Source organism: Rhinopithecus bieti, unplaced genomic scaffold (genome assembly GCF_001698545.2).
Source record: "Rhinopithecus bieti isolate Rb0 unplaced genomic scaffold, ASM169854v2 scaffold_4911, whole genome shotgun sequence".
Taxonomy (NCBI): Eukaryota; Metazoa; Chordata; class Mammalia; order Primates; family Cercopithecidae; genus Rhinopithecus; species Rhinopithecus bieti.
In genome coordinates, this window is record NW_016804526.1 from 382994 (window position 1) to 404956 (window position 21963).

The 21963-nt window shown below is 38.0% G+C and overlaps 1 protein-coding gene and 1 pseudogene across 1 annotated transcript in view; both read right to left on the bottom strand.

Annotated features, from left to right (window-relative positions):
• Window positions 1-19030, bottom strand: part of NIPBL (NIPBL cohesin loading factor) — a 202594-nt gene extending 183564 nt beyond the window's left edge. The window contains 1 exon segment of the mRNA XM_017868906.1: window positions 18695-19030. The gene's annotated coding sequence lies outside the window, so the exon portion shown is untranslated.
• On the bottom strand, window positions 9147-10741 carry LOC108527568 (keratin, type I cytoskeletal 18 pseudogene; annotated as a pseudogene).
• Window positions 19031-21963: the final 2933 nt, after the last annotated feature.

Consider the following 21963-nt stretch of genomic DNA (forward strand, 5'->3'; position numbering starts at 1 on the left):
ATCAAAATTGCAGCTGCTTATTTTGCAGAAAATGACAAACATCCTAAACTTCATATGAAAATGAGAGATCCAGAATAGTCAAAACAATCTTGAAAAAGAACAAAGTTGGAGAACTCACACATCCCACTTTCAAACCTTACTACAAAGCCACAGTAATCAAGACAGTATAGTACTGGCATAAGGATAGACATATGGACTGATAGAATAAAATTGAGAGCCAAAAATAAACTCTTAAATTTACATTCAACTGATTTTTGAAAGGGATGCCAAGACCATTCAATGGGAAAGGATAGTCTTTTCAACAAACCGTAATGGACAATTGGATAGACACATGCATAATAATGAAGCTGGATCCCTACCTCATACCTTACGCAAAAAATTGACTCAAAATGGATCAGAGTATTACATGTAAGCGCTAAAAGTAAACATAGGTGTAACTTTTCCTGTCCTTGGATTAGGCGATGGTTTCTTATGACACCCAAAGCATAAAAAACCAAAGGAAAACAACAGAGATCTTTAAACTTAAAAATGTATGTACTTTGAAGGACACTATCAAGAAAGTGAAAAGACAATCCACAGAATGGGAGCAAATATTTGCAAACCACATATCTGATAAGGAACTTGTATCTAGAATATGTCTAACAACTTACAATTCAACAATAAAAAGGCAGATAACCCAGTTTAAAAATGGGCAAAAGATTTGGATGAATGTTGCTCCAAAGAAGATACATAAATGACCAATAAAAGGGTGTTTAATATCATCAGTCATTAGGAAAATGCAAATCAAAGCCACACAGAGATACCACTTCACACCCCTATAAGACCAATACAATCAGACAGACAATAACAAGTGTTGGCGAGGATGTAAAGACAGTCTAACCTTCATACATTGCTACTACAAATGTAAAATCATGCGCCTCTTTGGAAAACAGTCTGACAGCTCCTCAGAGTTAAACATAGTTACCATATGACCTAAAAATTTTACTCCTATGTACCTACTTGGGAGAAGTAAAAACATATTCTTACAGAAACTTTCAAATGAATGTTTATAACAGCATTATTCATAATAGCCAAAAGTTGAAAACAATCCATGCATCCATCAAGTGTCAAAGCAAAATTAAAATGTGGTATATCCATACAATGGAATATATTCAGTCCTAAAAAGAAATGAAGTACTGATACATGCTGCAATATAGATGAGCAAGTAAAAGAAGGCAGACACAAAAGGGCACATTATTTGATTCCACTTATACGAATACAGAAATCCATAGCAACAGAAGGTAAATTAATGTTTGCCAAGCACTGACTGGAGACAACAGGGTGTGACCACTAATGGAAACGTTTTTTGGGGGGTGATGAAAATGCTGTGAAACTAGAAAGTAATGATGAATGCATAACTTTGTGAATATACTAAAAATCTCTCAGTTTTACACTTTAAAAGGGTGAATTTTAGTTTATAAGAGTGTGAGGTATTTTTCAAACCTCTTCAAACCAGTCCAGAAGAGCTACACCAGTTATCAGCAAACACTTGCTACAAGCCTGTTGCAGATAAGACACCAAGCACCACAGGCGGACTGTGTCCTCTAAGAGTTCATAATCTGATTGAGAAGACAAATAAGGTGAAAATAAAACAAACTTTAGCTTGATATACAGTAAGAAAATGTGACAAGTTAACATATAATTCCTGTAACTCCTACACACAGTGTACTGCTAGAAGAGGAAAAGATCATGTGAACTGGGGCAGGAGAAAAGGTGGAAAGAATTTTAAGCTTGAAAATAATCCACAGGATAGAGATATGCCACCTCCCCCCAGTGGGGGGAAAAAAAACATAAGATCATGATAGAAAGAAAGTATGATTTGGATAGATGGACAAAAAAGGAGGTAAATGTTTTGATTAAAAGGTGCAAGGCAGGAAAATACAAAACAAGTTATCAAAACAGAGTTATCAAAGTGCATACGATATACTTGTATATATGAATGTATTATATGTACACATATATTTTTATATACATGTATTTTTCAATGCACATACATGACAGTATAGTACAATACCATTGAAGACATAATTAACTTTAGATATTAGACAAAAGTTAAACTTCTCGTATAAGTACAGTTATTTTTTGGGATACTTCACTTTATCTGGGGTATATAGCTAAGTTGTATTAGTAAGGAATACTTATCATATTTCAATATCAGATGAACTTGAGCTAATTTGATTACTTTTTCTTTGCTTCTTATCAAATACCTTCCTTCCTAATAATATATTAGAAATGTTACAAATTAGCAGATTTTCATTTGGAAATATATTTGAGAAGGATATATTTTCCATCAAATCAGTAGAAAGGCAGCTATGAACTAATAAAGAAGAAATATTTGCTGAGGACTTAGTATAAACATACAGTCATGGTTTATATTTTTAAGTAGTGTATTTCTAACATATAGAAGATTAAATATGACTTTTGAGCAAACTTTTAAAATATAAGACACCTTTTGGAACAGATAGGTCAGTCAGTTCACAATTTCTAATTTTACTTGAAGTACTGCTGCTAGGTTGTACTGAATTTTTTCTACCAAATTCATTTATACTATCTCCTACCCTAACTTCTTTCCTCAATTCTACGTCCTCTCTAGTATTCAGCAACTCCTCCCCCATTCTTCAGAACTAAACACATCTCACCATTCTATCATCTTTTAAAAAAAAAAATCGAATTCACTAACTCTGCTCACATGATTCCTTGCTCCTTTATGCCTCACAGATGATGTTTTTATAGAATACAAAAAAGAGAGGGATCTTTTAGGTAGCCATGTAAAATTCAGGAGGGAGACTCAAAAGAAAGTCCACATCAAATATCTAATACTCATTGCTGAGTACATCACAGTTATTCAATTAATTCTTACTGAATGACTGAGAAGTCTAATGGAACACAGTTAAAAGAGAAACTTAAAAACTTATCTTTCATCTCCAAAAAAGGATTAAAGTTTGAAAAAAAATACTTAGGTGATTTTGATATGCTACCTCTTAAGCCAAAAAACAAAATGAAGTACATTTGTTTAAGTATACTTAGAACCTTGGAAAGTACTAATTTTCATTTTGGCAGTATGTCACCTGGTCAGTTATTTTGGATACATCAGTTTGACTGCTTTATAACTGTTCCTGCATATAACAATTCTGAAAAGCTACTGCCATTTTAAGAATTATTTTAAAAGCAGCCCTTTAATTATATTTGTAAAGACAATCCCCTCATGAACAAAGTAACACAGTTCTCACTACAAGATTTCATTATAGTATATGTATGGATTTAGTATAAAACTAACTGAAGGGGCAGTCTTCAGATGAGGTTGGATAAACAAATACACCAGAAAGGCCCTAAGAGAGCTTTGCACAATAGAAAATAGTTATTAAAGAACATTCATTATGTTATTCTAAGCTCACAATAATATAGTCAATATACTGGAAAACAAGGCCTTAAAAAGAAATAGTATTATCTTCTAGTACTTTAATCAAGTAAGATTATAATCCACTATGCTACTTTTAACCCTGATTTAACACTGGAGAGATCTTCTAGGTCAGCTGTAAAAGTCATTTCCAAATAACCATTAGTATAATTTGACCAAGCCACTAAATTTTTCAATATCCATTCCTTCTAAAATGTGAAAGGTGATACAGGCTTTGGTAGACTATATTTTTACTCACAGGCAGCCAAAATTGAATTAACTTATATTCTACTCTCATATGCCCATAATTATGAAATTATTGGGAATCAAGGATATATCTCTGACTGTTTTCATTCTCTCTTACCCAATCTACCTACACAGAATCACTAAACTATAACCAGACTAACTCCTTAGTATTTGTTATGGGTTTCCTTCGCTACACTCTCCCTACCTTAATTGAGGACCTCAACTCCTACTGGCCTCCTGAGCCTCCCTTTTCCTGACTACTATCCAAAAATTCTTTTACATATGCATAAAACATACTCCATTACTGAATAACTTCCTGGTTTCTTGTCTTTAAAATAAAACACAGAATTCTTAGTAAGGCATATCCATTCCTTCATAATCTGTAGCCTGCCCCCTCTCTGTAGTTTCAAACCTTTTTGGCATGCCCCTTTTCCAGCCTATGTTCTAATAATCTAAGCCATCATCAGTTTCCAAAAATCAAATTGTTGGCCCAGATTCTCCAGTATGACTAAGAGCCTTCAAAACTTAGTTTGCATACCTACTAACCATCACATCTAGGAGGGCTCCTGACTTACTGCCTCACTACACTAGTCTAAATTAGGTGACCACCCCTACCACCAGTGCTCCAACTGCACCTTGTTTATCTTGATCATAGCACTTAGATATTGTAACATAATCTCTGTTTACCTGTCTATAAACCATATAAAATGGGTGGGCTGAAGTCTTTTATTTCATCATCTGCAATGCCTAATAGCTCCAGAGAAAACACATAGGAATCACTCAGTATTTGACGAACAAGAGAATGAGTATGAGATCATGACCATGTTCACATCACACTGGGTATTTCATATTTCAAATATTAAGACTAAGTAATGGGTCTTAACTAGACACTGACTTTTCTTTTCACTACGTGCCAATCTACAATATCCTTACCACTTTATTTCTGCAGAAAGCACTTTCTTGCTTTGTTCTGACTAGTCCATGAAATCTCCAAAGCTGAGAACCTCTTCAGTTTACAGTTGAAGACATGGACTTGGCTTAAGAATTGGCCTAAACGTCACTTGGCTAATAGCAGTTTAGATCCCATGCTAATTTTACTATATAATACCTCGAAATGATATACACAGTTTGAAAAGTCACAATTGTTTATTCATCAAGAGGTTAAAAAATATAGTAAAGGGACCACAAGCACAATAGTGGGAAAAGGGAGCACTTAAATGACTTAATTATATTCATAGGAAGTGTGTATTCTATATGAAAAATACAATGAATCTACTGAATTAAGATGTGAATGAAAATAAAGATTATAGCAGAATAAAAGCAGTTTTGGAAATATATATTAAGGGCCATAAAAATATTCAAATCTTTTGGCCCAACTTCCACTTACAGCATTACTTCCACTTAAGAGATTCTACTCTAAGCGAATGAAGCCCCTACAGGGGGAAAATCCTGTACATATAAAGATGTTCACTGACTCATTATTTATATTAAAAAAAAAAAAGCAAAAGCAAAAAATACGCAAGAATAGAATGACTAAATTATAGCTCATCCACTGACAAAATACTGGGCAACATTTTAAAGAATTACAAACACGGCTGGGCGCGGTTGCTCAAGCCTGTAATCCTAGCACTTTGGGAGGCCGAGACGGGCGGATCACGAGGTCAGGAGATCGAGACCATCCTGGCTAACACAGTGAAACCCCGTCTCTACTGAAAAAACACAAAAAACTAGCCGGGCGAGGTGGCGGGCGCCTGTAGTCCCAGCTACTCGGGAGGCTGAGGCAGGAGAATGGCGTAAACCCGGGAGGCGGAGATTGCAGTGAGCTGAGATCCGGCCACTGCACTCTAGCCTGGGCGACAGAGCGAGACTCCGTCTCAAAAAAAAAAAAAAAAAAAAAAAAAAAAAAAAAAGAATTACAAAACACTATATAGAAAATCAGGAAAATCTTTATGATCCAGTGTTAAAAGAGGAATAAATTTATAGCATGAATAAGTGTATTTAACCATAATTACATTCATTATACATATTTTTATGTAAAAACTTAATAGGAAACTTAGTAGGAAAAACATAAAATTTGATACTTTTCCCATTTCCCAAATAGCATGTAGTTCGTTTTTTCACATTGGTTCTACAATTGAAAAAAAATTAAGAGAAGTCTTCAACTTTGAAGCTCTTGAAAACTTTTAAGTTCTAAATTCCACAGTTTAAGCTTAACATATCAGAAAACTATACGTAGTTTCGGCTTCCAAGAAAACTAAAGGAATGGATTGTTACTGGATTATAAAATTTTTATGAGACACACTAAAACTGTGGTGTTTATCTTCCAGTTTAAAATATCAGAATCATAAGAACCATATGATAATCAGAGTAGATGGCAATGTGGCTCAACAGCTAGGTAACTAATTATTAGAGATTCACATACTCAACTTCATCCTGGGACAGTTACAAGCTTATTGCAAATTACATGTGATTTTAAAGTCTAGTTTTTAGACACCCGCATATGAACACTGAGGACAGTGCAGTGGCACCCTGACACATACTAAGAAACACTAGTAACTGGAAAGATTGAAGAACTGTAAGAAAAACCTCTTTCCCAACAACACCTCCCAGTTCTTAATATGAGTATCTGGATTACGCAGATCACTTCAGCCCCAAGCCTACAATTGCTTCTTTAGCAGTGAACATGGGCGTCTAGAAATAGAGCCAGAGTGGAAATAAGAGTAGAAAGAACTCAAAACACTTTTGTATATAGATCTTTCTCTTATTCAACTAAACAAACCTTATTGTCTAGATAAAAATAGTTAACTAAATTACACCAATTCTTCGCTGTCAATGTTGTCCACCATTTCTGGGTTTCATGTTTTCTTTCCTCTATAAAACTTGCTCAGTATTTAGCAAGTCTCACCCATCTTCTGTCACTCTAATTAGTCCTATATCCCCAAATTGAAATATATTCAAATTCATTTATTCAACAATCGTTTGAGTGCTTACTATGTGCAAGCCACCAAAGGGATCCAATGACTACCAAACTGGGTCTCCCTTCAGTCTTTGTAAACTGCCTTTAGATTGATTCTATTCATTCCAAAATATGGTACTTGGCACTAGAGCAAAATATAGCACATAGTTTCTTTAGTTATAAACTCTAGATATAACGAAGAAATGCTTGCTTTGTTTTTCAAAGCAGCGTTACATTTTTAAATGTCCTTTACAAAAGATGCGCTCAGGATTATTTAAACTAATAATTTCAAGCAGACCCTTTGGCTCAAACTGTGGGCTGGAGGGGCAATTTCTTATTTTAAGGAAGAAATATCATAAGGTTATACAAAACCATGAACATTAATTTCCAAACTCAGAAACAAGTAATACTGTTACAACATATCTAACTCCTGTCATTAAAATATGTGCATGCCTAGCACCTGAATGCTATCATATCCCACAGCATTTCTTTAGTTTTCTGTTGTTTGAAATAAAAGTGAAAATGTTATTTAAGTAAGCTCGTTTCCACAATATAGGAAAGTAAATTCAAAAGCCTTTCCTTTAACTTTCCTTATACATTCCCATTTTCTCCTCTACCTTGCTCCAAAACACATAAACACAAAGTCTTGAAATAAATATACATCTCCATGAAATGCAGTATTCTAAAAGCAAGAATGGAAAGATAAAAAAATGAGTTCAAGTCTTCCAGCTGATAAACTGGGCTGTAAGTCAAAAGCCCTAAATTTTAGACATAACAGAACAGTCACATTTAGGCTATATAGTGTCACTGTTACTAAAGATTACACCTTAATTTTAAATACCAGAGCCCAAGCAGAGAAGCAAAAAGTATCCAATAGTAAATACATATTACTTTCACAATTACCTCTAAATCTTTCTTAAAATACTAGAAGTTATTAAATCTGACAAAACTGTATGTTCAGGCCCACTCACAGAATCAAAACATTGGGGGAGGGGTAGATTCAAGGGATATTCAGGGAAGTGTTACAAATGTCAGAACTGGGTGAACAACTGAACTGGAAGTATGGTAAAGAAGTGTCAAGGATTATCCCGCATTTCTACTTTAGGCAAATGAGTTGATAGTGAAAACATTAACCTACTTCATGTATTTTTTAAGAATAGTTTTCTTTCTCTGGGTGACAGGTCAGAGTAAGGAAGAATTAAGGAATGAGTTCAGACTTACATACTTTGGAATTTCTGTTATTTGTGGGACATCAGGAGGCACCTGGTAGACAGCTGAATCTGGCTCAGAAGAGAAATACATTCTGAGATAGATTTGTGAGTCGTCATTATACAGGTAGCATGTAACAAATCATGTGAATAAATAAGATCAACAGGAAGGGAGAACAGAAATAAGTTTGAAGCACTTCCTGGAGAATACAAATATTTAAAGGGGTAGATAGAGGACAAAGACCTAGCAAAAGACTTAGCAAATGGGAGGTCAAAGACATAAGGAAACAAGAAGAGAATATCCCAGAGATTAAGCTGTTTCAAAAAGGAAGGGGTTGGGGGAAAGGTGGTCGAATAAAATGTCCAGAAAACGATTCTTTTCTCATTATCTGTCCCCAAGTTTCATAGAAGAGCACTGCTTTTCTAACTTTAATCATTGGAAGAGAGGCTGTGACTGTTACTCACTATAATCTATGCCCTATTTTTAGTACAAACTTACAAACACTAAACCTAAAGCAAATGTAAACTCAAGTTTTTGGTGTTATTGCACCATCTCTCATTTTTTATTCTAGTTTCTACGTGCTATATGTTCAAAATGCAAGATGCTACCTATTTTAATTATGATGAAAAAGAGAGTAGGTCTGTTTCACCTGCCGGGTAGAGCATTAAACAGCATTTACCAATATAAATAAATGCCATATAATGATGTCAATTAGACTAGATTTGGGGGTGAGGGGTAAAAACAGGCAAGTAAAATTTGGGAGGCGAGGGGTAAAAATGAGCAACTAAAATGTTCAATAAGGCAGCTGCCAAAATCTGAGAGAAATATCTACAACTGTTCAAAGTACTACTTTTTGATAATACTCTTTCATAAGGGCATCACCAAAGTTAACAATTTTACACTTCAGTCATTGACAAACTACCGATACATAGAACATGAATGAATCTCAGAAGATTTCTGCTAAATTAAAAAAAAGACATAAAGGGCTATATATAATTCCATTTTTATGTTCTAGAAAAGGAAAAACTATAGAGACAGAAACCAGATCTAGTTGCCTTGGGCTGCAGTAGGGGCAGGAAACTGATTACAAAGGGACACATGGGAACTTCTGGGGGTAACGGAAATACTTTGATTGTGGTGGTGGTGTTAAGACTGTGTATGTTTGTCAAAACTCATCAAACTGTACACCCAAAAGACTGAGTTTTACTGTATAAATTATACCTCAACACACCTGACATATTAAAAAAAAATTTCAGTCATCAGATCAGTATTTTAACTGAATAGCATTTTTCTCCCCAATGACCTCTGAACGTTTTATTGGCCTCCTGCTCCCCAAAGGGTACTCTGCTTCTGCTGGCTTAATGTCTCAGAACTCTGTTGTCCACTGTCCAGTGGGTGGTGGTCTTTTGGATAGTTTGCATCAAGTTGCTGCTGTACAGGGCATCACCAAGATTGAAGTCCTTGCCTTCTTCAAGCAGGCAGTGGTAGGTGGCACTCTCAGCCTCCAGCTTGATCTCAGTGTTCAGCAGGGCCTCGTACTCCTGGGTCTGGTGCTGCTCCTCTGCCTGGGTCTGTGCCAGCCCTGACTCCAGGTGCAGCAGGATTCTGTTGAGCTGCTCTATCTGCAGGGCATAGCAGGTCTCCACCTCCCTCAGGCTGTTCTCCAGAAGCTGGCCTTCAGATTTCTCATCGAATCCAGGTGGATCTCCAATGACTGGACCATATGTCTCAGCTCCATGAGTGTCATCTCAGCAGCTCCGACCTCCGCGGGCTGAGTGGTGACCACTGTGGTGCTCTTCTCAATCTGCTGAGACCAGTACTTGTCTAGCTCCTCTTGGTTCTTCTGAGCTAGCTCGTCATTTTGGGCCTGGATGTCTGCCATGATCTTGGCGAGGTCCTGAGATTTGGGGGCATCTACCTTCATGGTCAACCTAGAGCTGGCAAGCTGGGCTTGTAGGCCTTTTACTTCCTCTTCGTGGTTCTCCTTCATGAAGAGCAGCTGCTCCCTGAGAGCCTCGATGTCTGTCTCCAGCTACGGCCAAGTGACACTGGTGTCATCAATGACCTTGCAGAGCCCATGGATGTCGTTCTCTATAGACTGGCACATGGCCAGCTCTGTCTCATACTTGACTCTAAAGCAAGATGGGCATTGTCAATCTGCAGAACAATGCAGGCATTGTCCACAGTATTTGTAAAGATCCGAGCCCTCAGATCCTCGATGGTCTTGAAATAATGGGCCCCAGTCTCTGACCTGGGGTCCCTTCTTATCCAGGTGCTCCCAGATGTTGCTTTCCAGCCTCTGGTTCTTCGTCTCCAGGCTCCTTCCTCACTTTGTCCAGGTAGGAGGCCAGGTTCAGGCTTAGGAGGGTCTCCTTGTTCTGGATGCTTCCCATTCCTGCCAGACTCCGGGCCATCCACTTGGCCAGGCCCCTGGACCCCAAGCTGCTGCGGAAGCTGGTGGAGCAGGACACGGAGATCCGGGAACCAGAGCCCCTGGCACCTGCATAGACGCTGGCTGCACTGCTGACCAGTCAGGCGCCATAGTTGGGTGGCTGGACGGAGCCCAGGAACCGGTAGTTGATGGAGAAGGTGGAGCAAGTGGTGAAGCTCATGCTGTCCAGGGAGGAGAGCGAGAGGACAGGACTCAGGCTTTGCTGACCCTGAATAGCATTTTTTACGTGCTGTAACGTATTTCTCATTAGTTAACTTATCTGATTATATATAATACTTAAATTGGCAAAACAAAAACTAAAATAAATCCAAAGACTAAAACAAAAAAGTATTTAGATACTTCACCTCTTGCAATACTCCAGTATCTTACTGGATACTGAACTGAACAAATCAGTTCAAAAAATCAGAACAGAACAGAACAAAAAACGCTTCCCGTACTTCATGATCCTCACTAACAGTTTAAAAAGGAATGCTGCTTTAAATTTTTCTTCATGTTTATAAAGTTATGTATGTATTGTTAGGGATATATGTAAATAAAATATTCCTACCCCCAAAGCAAGAAGCCCTCAAGGACACAGCTCTACCTAAGAAAATTATATTTTGAAATTAAGAGAAACATACTTGCCATTCACTAATCTTAGATTTAAAAACATACCTTTAAGAAACACCATATGGCTCAATTCTAACTAAACAACAAATATATATTGAATACCTAAAACAGGAGCACCACTGTGATGATGTTATAGACATACAGATGAAGATAATACAAAATCTCTTTGCTTTCACAGAGCTGATGGTTTAGTATGGCTGACAAATATAGGAACAAATTATTTTATCAAGAGATACAAGTAAAAAACTGTACAAATGCTATGAAACGGAATGATCAGGGAAACTTTTGCAAAGGCAGTGCTTTTTCTCCTTAGAAAAAATTTCTGGTCCTTGAGCTGAAATTCTGAAAAGTAATATATGTCTATAGAAGAAAAGTGGGAACAATACACAAATAGATATTTTCATGGCTAATGTCAATGCTTTTCTACCAGCAATCTATTTTGAACTTATGCAGATCTCAGAATTTGAGGCCTCTGAAACTGCTCTGGGTTTCATCAGAGAAAGTAACACATTACAAGACCATCCACATTAACAACAAATACCTATATTAGCCACAGTATGTAAAATTTGCTTTGGGGAGATGAAATGGACATTGATAGTTAAAGGAAGAGATACATAGGAAAAGGGAAAGAGAAAACAGTAAAAAGATTAGTAGAGTTAAATAAAAGCATATGTCACGTGTGTCTTTCAGGATAACTTGAAGGTAAGCTTATGGAATAAATATTAGTTTCCGAATTCTTTTCTTAAAGGGGAAAGAATCAGTAGTTTTCAGGTCATGACATTTCAACTTTCAATCTTAGAGCTTTCTGAGGTATAAGCAGAATCCTAGGAAGACATTTTTTTCATGTACATCAATTTTAAAGAATAGTATTAATAATAAATAAATAAATAATAAATGATGTTATGCCTAACTTAACACCATGTAAAATTTCAACTTGGTCATTACCATAAAAAACACGAAATTACATAGCGCATACACTCAAATGATCAACGTCTTTAGCTGGAAACTGGCAACTCACAATCTGATTCAAATAAAGACAACTAAAGGCAGGTTTTAAAATACTGAAAGGGCTGACAAGTAGCAGTGTTGAGAAAACTCTGTAATGTACTTCCTTGCTAGGATTAAAGGACATTTTTGCTTTACAAATACCAAATTAAATATTATAAATATCAATCATAAAGACTAACATTTTAAAAGTAAATTATAGTCAGAATTTAATAATTTATTAGTGTTTTAGACATTGTTAGTTTTAATGTATCTAGAATAGTATTTTTCAATAATGCTTATATAAAAATAACTATGCATTTCATCTGCATAAGTGACCCAAATACGTTAATTCTAACAAAAGGAAATCCAGCATTTTAAAATTATGTCACAGTTTCTGAATTTCTCAGGATAAAAGTACATATATAATTATTTGAATAAATTAATATTGCTAATTTCTGAAAAGTTTTCTTTTCTGTCAAACAAACAAATACGTACAAAAGAGAACTCTAAAGGAATTTGGTATATCCATGTTAAGAGATATGTTACACATGTAAGATGGCAAAGCAATTTACCTACATGAATTATTTCAAAAATTTAATGCATTCTTGGGAATTTTTTTAATGCTTAACATTATTACTAAAAGTAACAAGAGTCACAATAAAATCATAAAAATACAGTTAATGTATAAATTAGCATGACTGATCATTTTTTAAAATTTCAGTATTGTTATAGACTGAGAATAGCTTTTGCCAAATTTTCTAAAGCTACCTATTCCACAGATGCCTACATTTAATATATTCCGCAGTACATGTATTTAAAAATCAATATCCTATTTATATGCATATTTGAATAAACAAACATTTTGTGTACCATACATAAAGTAACAAGGTGGTTAAAAAAAAAAAGACTATAATCAAATAATGAATCAGCTATAACTGACCAAAACATTTTAGAATTACTCTTGTAAGCCCCACAAGAAAAACAGTGTCACTAACTTCATAACCAAGACTACCCTTTCACCAAAAAATTGTTATAAATTTTGAAGAGCCAGGGTGGTAGAATGTAAAGAACAGAGGTTTTAGAATTAGATATATTTTAGCTGGAATCCTACTTCTAACACTTGCTAGATTTGCTACCCTGAACAAGTTTCTTAAACATGACGAACCTCAATTTCCTCTGTAAAAAGAGAACAGTATCACTCACTTCACTGAGTAGTTGGGTGGTTCAAATCATGATACACAGTATCGTTGTTAAGGCTTACGGGTAAAGTACAAACTCTGAAATCCTTTCTCCACTTTCTTGAACTTATTAGTTGTGTGACCTCGGGCTAGTCACGTAATCATTCCATATCTCAGTTTTCTCATACAACTAACTTCAACTTCATATTCAACTTTTCAATACCTTGAGGAACTGAAAAACTTTTTCCCTGGCACAGTTTCTGGCACATGGAAACATTCAATAATATTACGTATTACAAACATAAAGCACTCAGCATAGAGCCAGACACACAAAAAAAACCCTTACTAAATCTTAGTTTCCTAAACTAAGTTTCAAGTGATGCTGTACAGTATCTAAAACTCAAATTCACTCCAGAAAATAAAGATTTGTCATAAAGATGAAAAAAAGACTATTTCAAATGCGTTAAAGGTATTCACAAAAGGAATTCCTATAAGGTTGTATGTAATGGCAACAGTTCTGAAATAAGTGCACAAACTCCCAAGTTGAAGACTAACGATCAACATTCTCTGGCTATAAAAATACTGAAACTTTACAAAATGATCAGTCATACTAATTTATAGATTCAGCTACTATTCTACAATTGGTCATATACATTTCTATGAATGAAATGACTCTCTAAAGCTGAATTTTGTCTTTCTAACAACAGATGCTTTGACAAACAACTTCAACTCAATATAAAATACTTAAACTAAAAGCTTCACAGATTGCTTAACAAAAATTGTTTTAAATATAAGATGGTAAAGAGTTACTGATTTTTAAAAGTATTATATATACAGAATATATAGCCTGAATTCTATTTCAGCTTCTTTGCCTGAAGTACACAATTTTCTTGACTAAATGACTGGCAAGTATCAAATCAACCAACACCCAAAGGATAATATTAAAATTTCACTGAAACTAGATACATAGAATCCTGAATCCATAAGAACAAATGTAAATCAGACTGATCATTTACTAATTGTAGGACCATGGGCAGTTTTCTAAACCTTTCCAGCCTCAGTTTCCTCATCTGTAAATTGTAGATAATTATTGTTTCTACTTTTGGGCTTATTAAAAGATTAAATGAGATATTATGGGGACAGACTTAACTCCTGGCAAATAGTAAGTCCTCAAAATCTTATGTGACAAAATCTTAGCTGGCAATGCTACATCAAGAAATGATCTCTCCTAATGATATAACTCTGGGAATAGAAAAAAAATATGCCTTAAAACATAATGCAATTTGACAAAACTCAATTCAATAAAATTGATGACTCCAGATTTTACCACCAAAAAAAAAAAAAAAAAAAAATTCACACACAACTATCTAAAATTACTTTATAAGTTTATTTGGCGAAAAGTTCTAAGCCGCAAAAGTTATTCTACAGCCCAAATAAGAATGTACTACTTATTCTAAGTATAGGAATACTCTTTAAAATTTACAATGACTCGCCGCCATATTAAGAACATGGAAGATTTTAAACATCTTATTACATCACCCACACTAAAAATCCCATCTAATTAATCTCTACCCAGGCGAAAATACAACCAAGAACCGGTCATACATCTCTCTACACAGAAGAAAAAATCACTTTGGAAACTTTAGCAAATGGAAAAAGGTCACATATATACCAGGCAACACCAGAGCAAATACCTAGCTTCAAGCCCTTTCTAAGCAACATAATCTAAGAAAACACTAGTGGTGCAGGAATCCCCTTAATTACCCGCTGCTTTACTACAGTGAATCTACAACCAGATCAATAATACGCTCTAATTTAAGTGTGTCCAAGTAGTTTCATGCATTAAACGGAAATCATGCTGGTACCTTCTCTCACAGGGAACATATCAGACCTATTTTTAAATGAACTCAGTGTATCTTGAAAAGGGACTAGTTTAAAATACAAAGAAATATTATAATGACAACTGCTGAAAAAAGAAAAACTCGTGCCTAAAAAGTCCATCTTAAAATAATCTTTAAAGGCTATATATAGACATAAATTACCACCAACCTACCTAGTAATGCTTAGGATATTAAAATAAAGCATGTTCAACCTGAACAGTTAGACTTGTCAGGCTTCTATAAAGTTCCTAGGTCAGTTATTTCCTATTCATTTTTTACGGCAAGCAAATGTGATAAGACACGAATTAGAATTACATTTCCAAAAGGAATGTACTGGTTACCTCAGACTCCCTAATCACTTCAACATAAAACTGAAATCTTAATTTAAAATTTTAGAATTTCTCAAATTACTGCTTTCTTCCTAATAAGCACCAGAAAGGAGGATTAAATGAAATTTAAATAAAACTCCAAACTCTGGTTTTTATTTAATCCTTAGTATATTAATTGCTACATCTTATTTGAAAGTAAGAAATACCACAATGGGATATAACATGTAGAACCAGATATGTTAAACATATTTCTATTGACAGCTGATGATGGACCTGGATCCAAAATTAAATATTGCAAATAGTTGAAGAAGCCCTTAGAAAATACATTTCATGGGGTAGTCCTGGGTGCAAACAAAGAAAAATTTTTGCTATTGGTATGAGCTTTGCTCATATTCTGCAAATTAAATAATGATTACTACGATGAAGAACCTAATGTTAACTGCCATAGTAAAAAACTTTCACTTTTCATTCTCAGCTAAAAAGAATCCCAAGTAGACAGTTTTTTCTTTTTTTCAAGAATGGTGTAACTTTTAGCTTAAAAGCAAAAAATATTATAATGATCTCTACAACGGAGGCTTCGAAAAATGGTCTCAAATACTTCATAAACAAGTTGTGTGAATGACTTATTAGAAAGGAAGCTCCATATAACACTTCTCAAACACGGAAAATTATCTATTTAATGTCACTGTGATTTACTTTCATTATTTTACTTGAAATCTCTTTTCAAGTAACAAAAGTTATTGACAACTCTTCAGAGTCAAGAGAAACAATAAGCGACATTGTTGAATTTTCTTTAGGTGGTTTAGAAAAGTATTCTCCAAATAACTATAATTAACACCACACGAGGTTACTGGAACACTTCTGATTTGTTTCCTTTCACCGAATTTTAATTTTGTTTTTTAATGGAAATAGATCTGTTAGCCACTGGTGAATATTCCCAACAACAGAAGGGGAAGCAGACAGACTAACTCTCGTAAGAGGAAACAAACTATTCTCTCCAACTTAGGTTATCAGAGATTTGAAGTTCAAGTTCTTAAATTTTACAATTTGAACATTTTACACACATGATTTTCTCCTTTAACAAATCGACATATTTAATTGGGTTCACGACCAACAAAACATTTTTTTTAAATTTAAAGAAATGTTTACGCTATCATAATGAAAGCTATCACACAACCTATGTTACTCACAAATTACTAAATATGTAGAACTGGGAAAATAAGTTGGGAAGAACTAATTCACTATAACTTAATTCCAAAGTCTCAAGAAAAAAAAGAATCAATCACATAAACCCATCTCTAACACACTTATTCAAACATCTGCATAAGACAACCTCCAAAAATAAGTTGCTTCAGTTCATGAAAACTAAGCAAGCAGAACTCCTCTTTCCATTATCTTTAGTAAAAATATGTTTATCCCTTGATATACATCTTAGTATTTTAATTAAATAAAAGTTGTAGAGACAATCACAGGAATATATGAGGGCCTTTTAAACATTTATAATGAAGCCCTTACCACCCCCATTCCCAAAAAAGCAAGCCCTCTGCTTTCTTAAGATGTGAAGTGTTCCTCCCGTCTGCTTTCCCTCCCTGGCATGCCCCCCACTCGTACACCCCCCACCCGCAGTAGGCCTGAGGCCCCGTAGCAAACAGTGTCTAACAGGAGCAGGCAGCACAAAGACAGGAATGGGAGATTAGTGGGAGGGAGGGAGGCCGGGATTGGGGCTCAGCAGGAGCTTCAGGCTTTTTAAAATTCAAACTGCTCCCTGACCAATACAAATCACGGACACGCTACTGACTACTACACGGATTTATAGCATTAAAAACATGCCTAGTACGTGACAGCTATATTAACTTCATTCTTTTAAACATTTATCCGTACGTTTCCTGGAAATGTGAAACAATTTATTGTAAGCAGGACACTAAACTCAAAAATAACCTCCACAAAATAACTTATTCTACAGTGACAATAATTTAATGACACAAAAAATTTGAACCAATGTAACATACACTAGTAAAACAAGGGATTTCGCCAAGCAGGGCTGCTTCATTTTAACCAATGAAAGTTTTCCTTCAGCGAATATGAAACAAAGTATCAAAACGTGTAACCCAGGTACATTTTTCTAGCAATTTGCCTGATTGAGGAATTTTAAACTGGTGTTTCCCCCTTATACCAACCTACATTACGAATGCCTCCATAAACAAGCTCGAAACACTTAACTGACTCATGAACTAGAACTTGTCAAGTTAGAACTGATATTTTTCTCCAGCATTTACAGACACATTTGACCTATTAAAATGACACCTCTCTCATTACACAGTCAAACATCATGGCACAAACAGCCAATGACAATCCTGGGACCTCAAGAAGAACTGCCCTGACATGAAAGGATGGCACCTTCTACAATTTTTTAACCTCCCAAGGATTTTAAGTATAACTTAATTTCTTCTTTTTTTGAAAAAGAAAAGAAAATTGGTTTTACCCGTATCTCAGTACAATTCTCAGAACACTTAAAATTTTTTATCTTTGTATGCTCCTACACTTTTTGGTCAGGAAGTACCTGAGGTTTTTATGTATAGTCGTTTAAAACTGCCCTTACATAACGCATACAAATAGAAAGTGGCAGAGTAAACCTGTCAAGTACTTTATACTTGTCTTTGAATAAAAAGTCCATGTGTGACAACACACTGTCAAACAACAAGATAAAAGCTCTTGAGGAGGGGGAGATGTGCAGTGTCTACCACGGTATGGTTTTCTGTATTAAATATTCATGTATACGATTTAATTCTTTAAAAAAGAAAATGAGTCTTTATGAACTTTCCAACGTCCAAACAAGTTTTAGAAAGAGAAAGAATTACCACTGGATCCGCGTCTGAGTATTTACGTTTGTCCCACTAACTGAAACTACTTCCTCCCTTCATGGGGTCACAGGGGGAAGAAGGGGGGTTGTTTGTTTCACTGGGACGTTCCCCACTCCCGGACCGGGAAAGTTGTAAATATGGGGACGATCAGGGCACATTTGCTGTTAGTTGTATTGTTTCCGCCTGCTCACTAGCTACGGCTCCTCTCCCGGGCGAGGCCTGTCACCGACCAGCAGTCGCTCCGCTCAGCCCGGAGCTCTCCTAATCCCCGAGCTCAAGTAGATTCCGCTGGCCCGCGGCCTGCACTCTCCGCCGGGCCTACGCCTCCCCGGCCGCCCGGCAGGAGCCCAGTCCCCGCCACCGGAGCCGGCCGGGAGAGGGTACAAAACCACCGCCACCCAAGGCGGCTGCCACCAGAGAGGAGCGAACTCTAGACTCGCCTGTGGAAGAGACCTGGGGCCGCTAAGGAAACGGCGGGGAGGGGAGCGAGGAGGAGAGACGCTGAGGACCTGGCGCCGCCGCCGCCGCCGAAATAAAGAGCAGGAATTTACCTGGGCGAATCGGCGTCTGAATCCAAGGGGAGGCCGAGGCCGCTGTGGCGAGAGACTATAATCCGGGCCGGGAGGGGGGGTGGCTACGGCTCCTCTTCCGTCTCCTCAGTGCGGGGAACATGTAGAGCCGGGGGGAGACCAGCCGAGAAGACAAATCGTTGCTTCTTCTTCCTCCTCCTCCTCCTTCTCCCACATAGAAACACTCACAAACACCCGACCAGGGGCCCGAGCTACCGGGGGGGCATCGCCGCGGGCCCGGGAACCAATCCTCCTGTCGGCGGGGGCGTCCCTCCCTGCGGCTTGGTGGTGTCGGGTGAGTCGGTACCGACGGAGGGAGGAGGGGGGAGGGTGGGGGAAGGACCTGTGGTGTCCTCTCTCTCGTTCCGTCTCTCCCTCTCAGAACAAAAGCCGACGGAAGTGCAGCTCAGGATGACTCCCTCCGCCGGCGCCAAACACTACAACCACCCCCTCTTCCCCACTCCATCCGCCACCGCCGCCGCCCCGCCGCCGCGCCACTTGGGCTCGCGTCTTCGGCCGCGCCGCGCCTCGCCGCACCCGGGCCCAGCCGGGGCCAGCAGCCGGGCGGCGGCAGCTCTCCTCTACGCCCTTACCCTCAGGGCGGCTGTGGATGCTGCCAGTATTGTCGATGCTTCAGAGCGACGTTTTCCCTGCGACACAGGCGGGCCGGCTCTCCTCTGTCTTTATTTTCCTGGAGGCCGACGGGAGCGGGGCCCGAGTTCGGTGGTGGTCGTGAGCGTGGGGGGCACTGAAGCCCAGACGGGCTCGCAGGTCGCCGACGGCGGCCGCTGGAGGCCGCGCTGGCTGTCCCAGGTCGTCGTTAGCTTTAGGGAGCCGATCTCCGGGCGGCCCCACAGAGGACGCCAGCGATTCGACGGCGATGATGCCCGTTTTAAATGGTGTCCCTGCAGCTGGGTGGATGGATGGATCGTACACCTTTCGTTTTAGGAGCCGGGACCTTACGCCCTACTGCGTATTGTTTCTGCGGAGTAAGAACGCAACCCTTGGAGGTGAAGACGACTCTCGGCTGGATTGAATTGGAATCGTGTTTGTGATGCGTTTATTTCTGGAAATAGGCGATCTCCGCTGCTCTTGCTTTTTGTCAGCAGAGGTTTGGGTTCTTCTCTAACCGTCGGAATAAAGGCCTGTAGGCGACGCTGCGCGAGCGAGAAGGTGGCCCGCGGCAGCCCTGGCGCCCCCCTCTAGGTGTGGGTGGAGCCGACCGCGCGGGGAGAACTGCCGGCTACGACTCAGCCACCGGCGACTGCGGGCGACCCGCGGGCCTGCGGCCGGCTAATTTCAAACATCGTTTTCCTCTTTAGGTTTGGAACACTGAGGCGCTGGACAAGGCTGGAATACAAAATGTGATTATACGTACAGTACTATGCTTGTTGTAGTTTTTAAATTGTAAAACAAGAAGTAACTCTATCGTTCCACAGTTCTCTATTAAGTTTGTGTAAATTAAAAGGGGCTATTTTCGGTAAAAAGTGCAGTAGGTAAGCGGATTTTTATTCAACCGGGACGAAATTCTTGTTATGAATTGTGTTGTGTATTTGTGTGTGTACCAGTGCGCTAAAGTAAGTAGGAAAGCTTGCTTAGATTATTCCTTTTGTCTGGGGCGGTGGGGGGGCCAAGATCCTGTCACTCCTTTTCTTTAGGCCCTGCGAATGGCTTCACTTCTTGAGGGGAGTGAGCCAAATCCTTGATCGCGGCTGAAGTCCCCGCGCGCCTTTGGGGGTGGGGGCGGGCCTGCCCTGGCATCCTTGCGAGTAGGACTCTGCCCTCGTCGTTCCCTCTGCCAGGCTCTTCCCTGAGCGTCCATAGGGCTTGCTCCTTCACCTTCAGGATTTTGCTCACGTGTCACTTGGTGCTTCCGCCGCCACTTTTAAACTGAGCCCTAGCCCCGTTCTCATTTTATCCTTTGGACAGTCTACATATCCATACTTGTTTATCTTCTCTCTCCTTCCTCAGGGGAATGTAAGCTCTAAGAGGACAAGAGGTTGTGTTTTTCTGCACTGGTGTTACGGCCAGCGCCTAGAATGCCACACTAGATGCGTAGTATGTGGTGAATGAATGAATGACGATTATAAGGGCCTTGACACTCCCCCATTTCTGTCTTTAATATGTACTTATATGCTACGGAGAGCTTTTTAAAATATTTTTTTAAAGTTTATTACAGAATTCTATAAAAAGACATTGCTTCTAAACATTGGAAAGCCCTCTACAACACCAGAAACCCACAAACGCGGGATAAAATTTGTTTTAGGCTTCTGTAAATGGGCATGTCCGAGGATAGTGCATCAAATGATCATATCTGTACTGGGCCGATTATCTTTGCTCTCCTGAGTCTCAAACTGCATTCTTCATCTTGTCGTCCTCTGTCTTGCAAAATACATTAAAAATGAGAATTTCGTTGGCTCAGACCAAATCCAGCACTATTGGAAAAGTTCATTCAGCAAGTATTTATCGGGCACAAATGGGTATCAGGCACGGTAATTCAAAAGGTGTGTGTTTCTGAGGCTAGGAGGCCTTACATAAAGGATCACATATGGCTACTTTGGTTGCTACTCAGTTATGCTGTCAAGCAAAGCAAATGCTAGTGAGATTTATTTTTAGTTTTCTTCTGAAGAAAAGATTCAGTGAAAGCTGAGGTCAGGCTTAGTGTGGATATTTTAATTCACCATTGAGTTTGCTGTTTGCTTACACTTAAGGTAGCATTAGATATACTTAATCATGATTTTTGAGTATATAAAACGTGGGAAATTTTATTTCCTAGTGGCTGGAAAATAGGCTTTTAAATTAAAATAGGTAAATATATCAGTAAGCTAGAAGCTATGCAGTAAGGCTTTGGCTATGGTATTACAAATTTTCCTATTTCATGTATTGAATTTTTGGACAGGAAAAGATAGCCTTGATAGATATTTTATAACCATTAATACAATTAATTAAACATTGTTTAGTAAATCCAATAGTCTGTTCATTACTATTTTTCTCATTAATCTTCAGAACAGCTTTAAGTTAATACAGATGGCTCAGAATGTGTTTTTCACTCAGTTTCAAAATACTGTTATTTCAGTTCACTAATAGAAGCACAATTATCTTCCTGTCTGCTTTCTTAAATGTTACTGGTAAACTAGTAATTTTGCATGTCCAGGTAACTGCAGCTGCTATGGTCAATCTACTTTGGAAAGTCTTGGCATTACTGTGCCACTTAATTTAAAATTTTAAAGTTTTTTTAGTTTTTCCCCTTC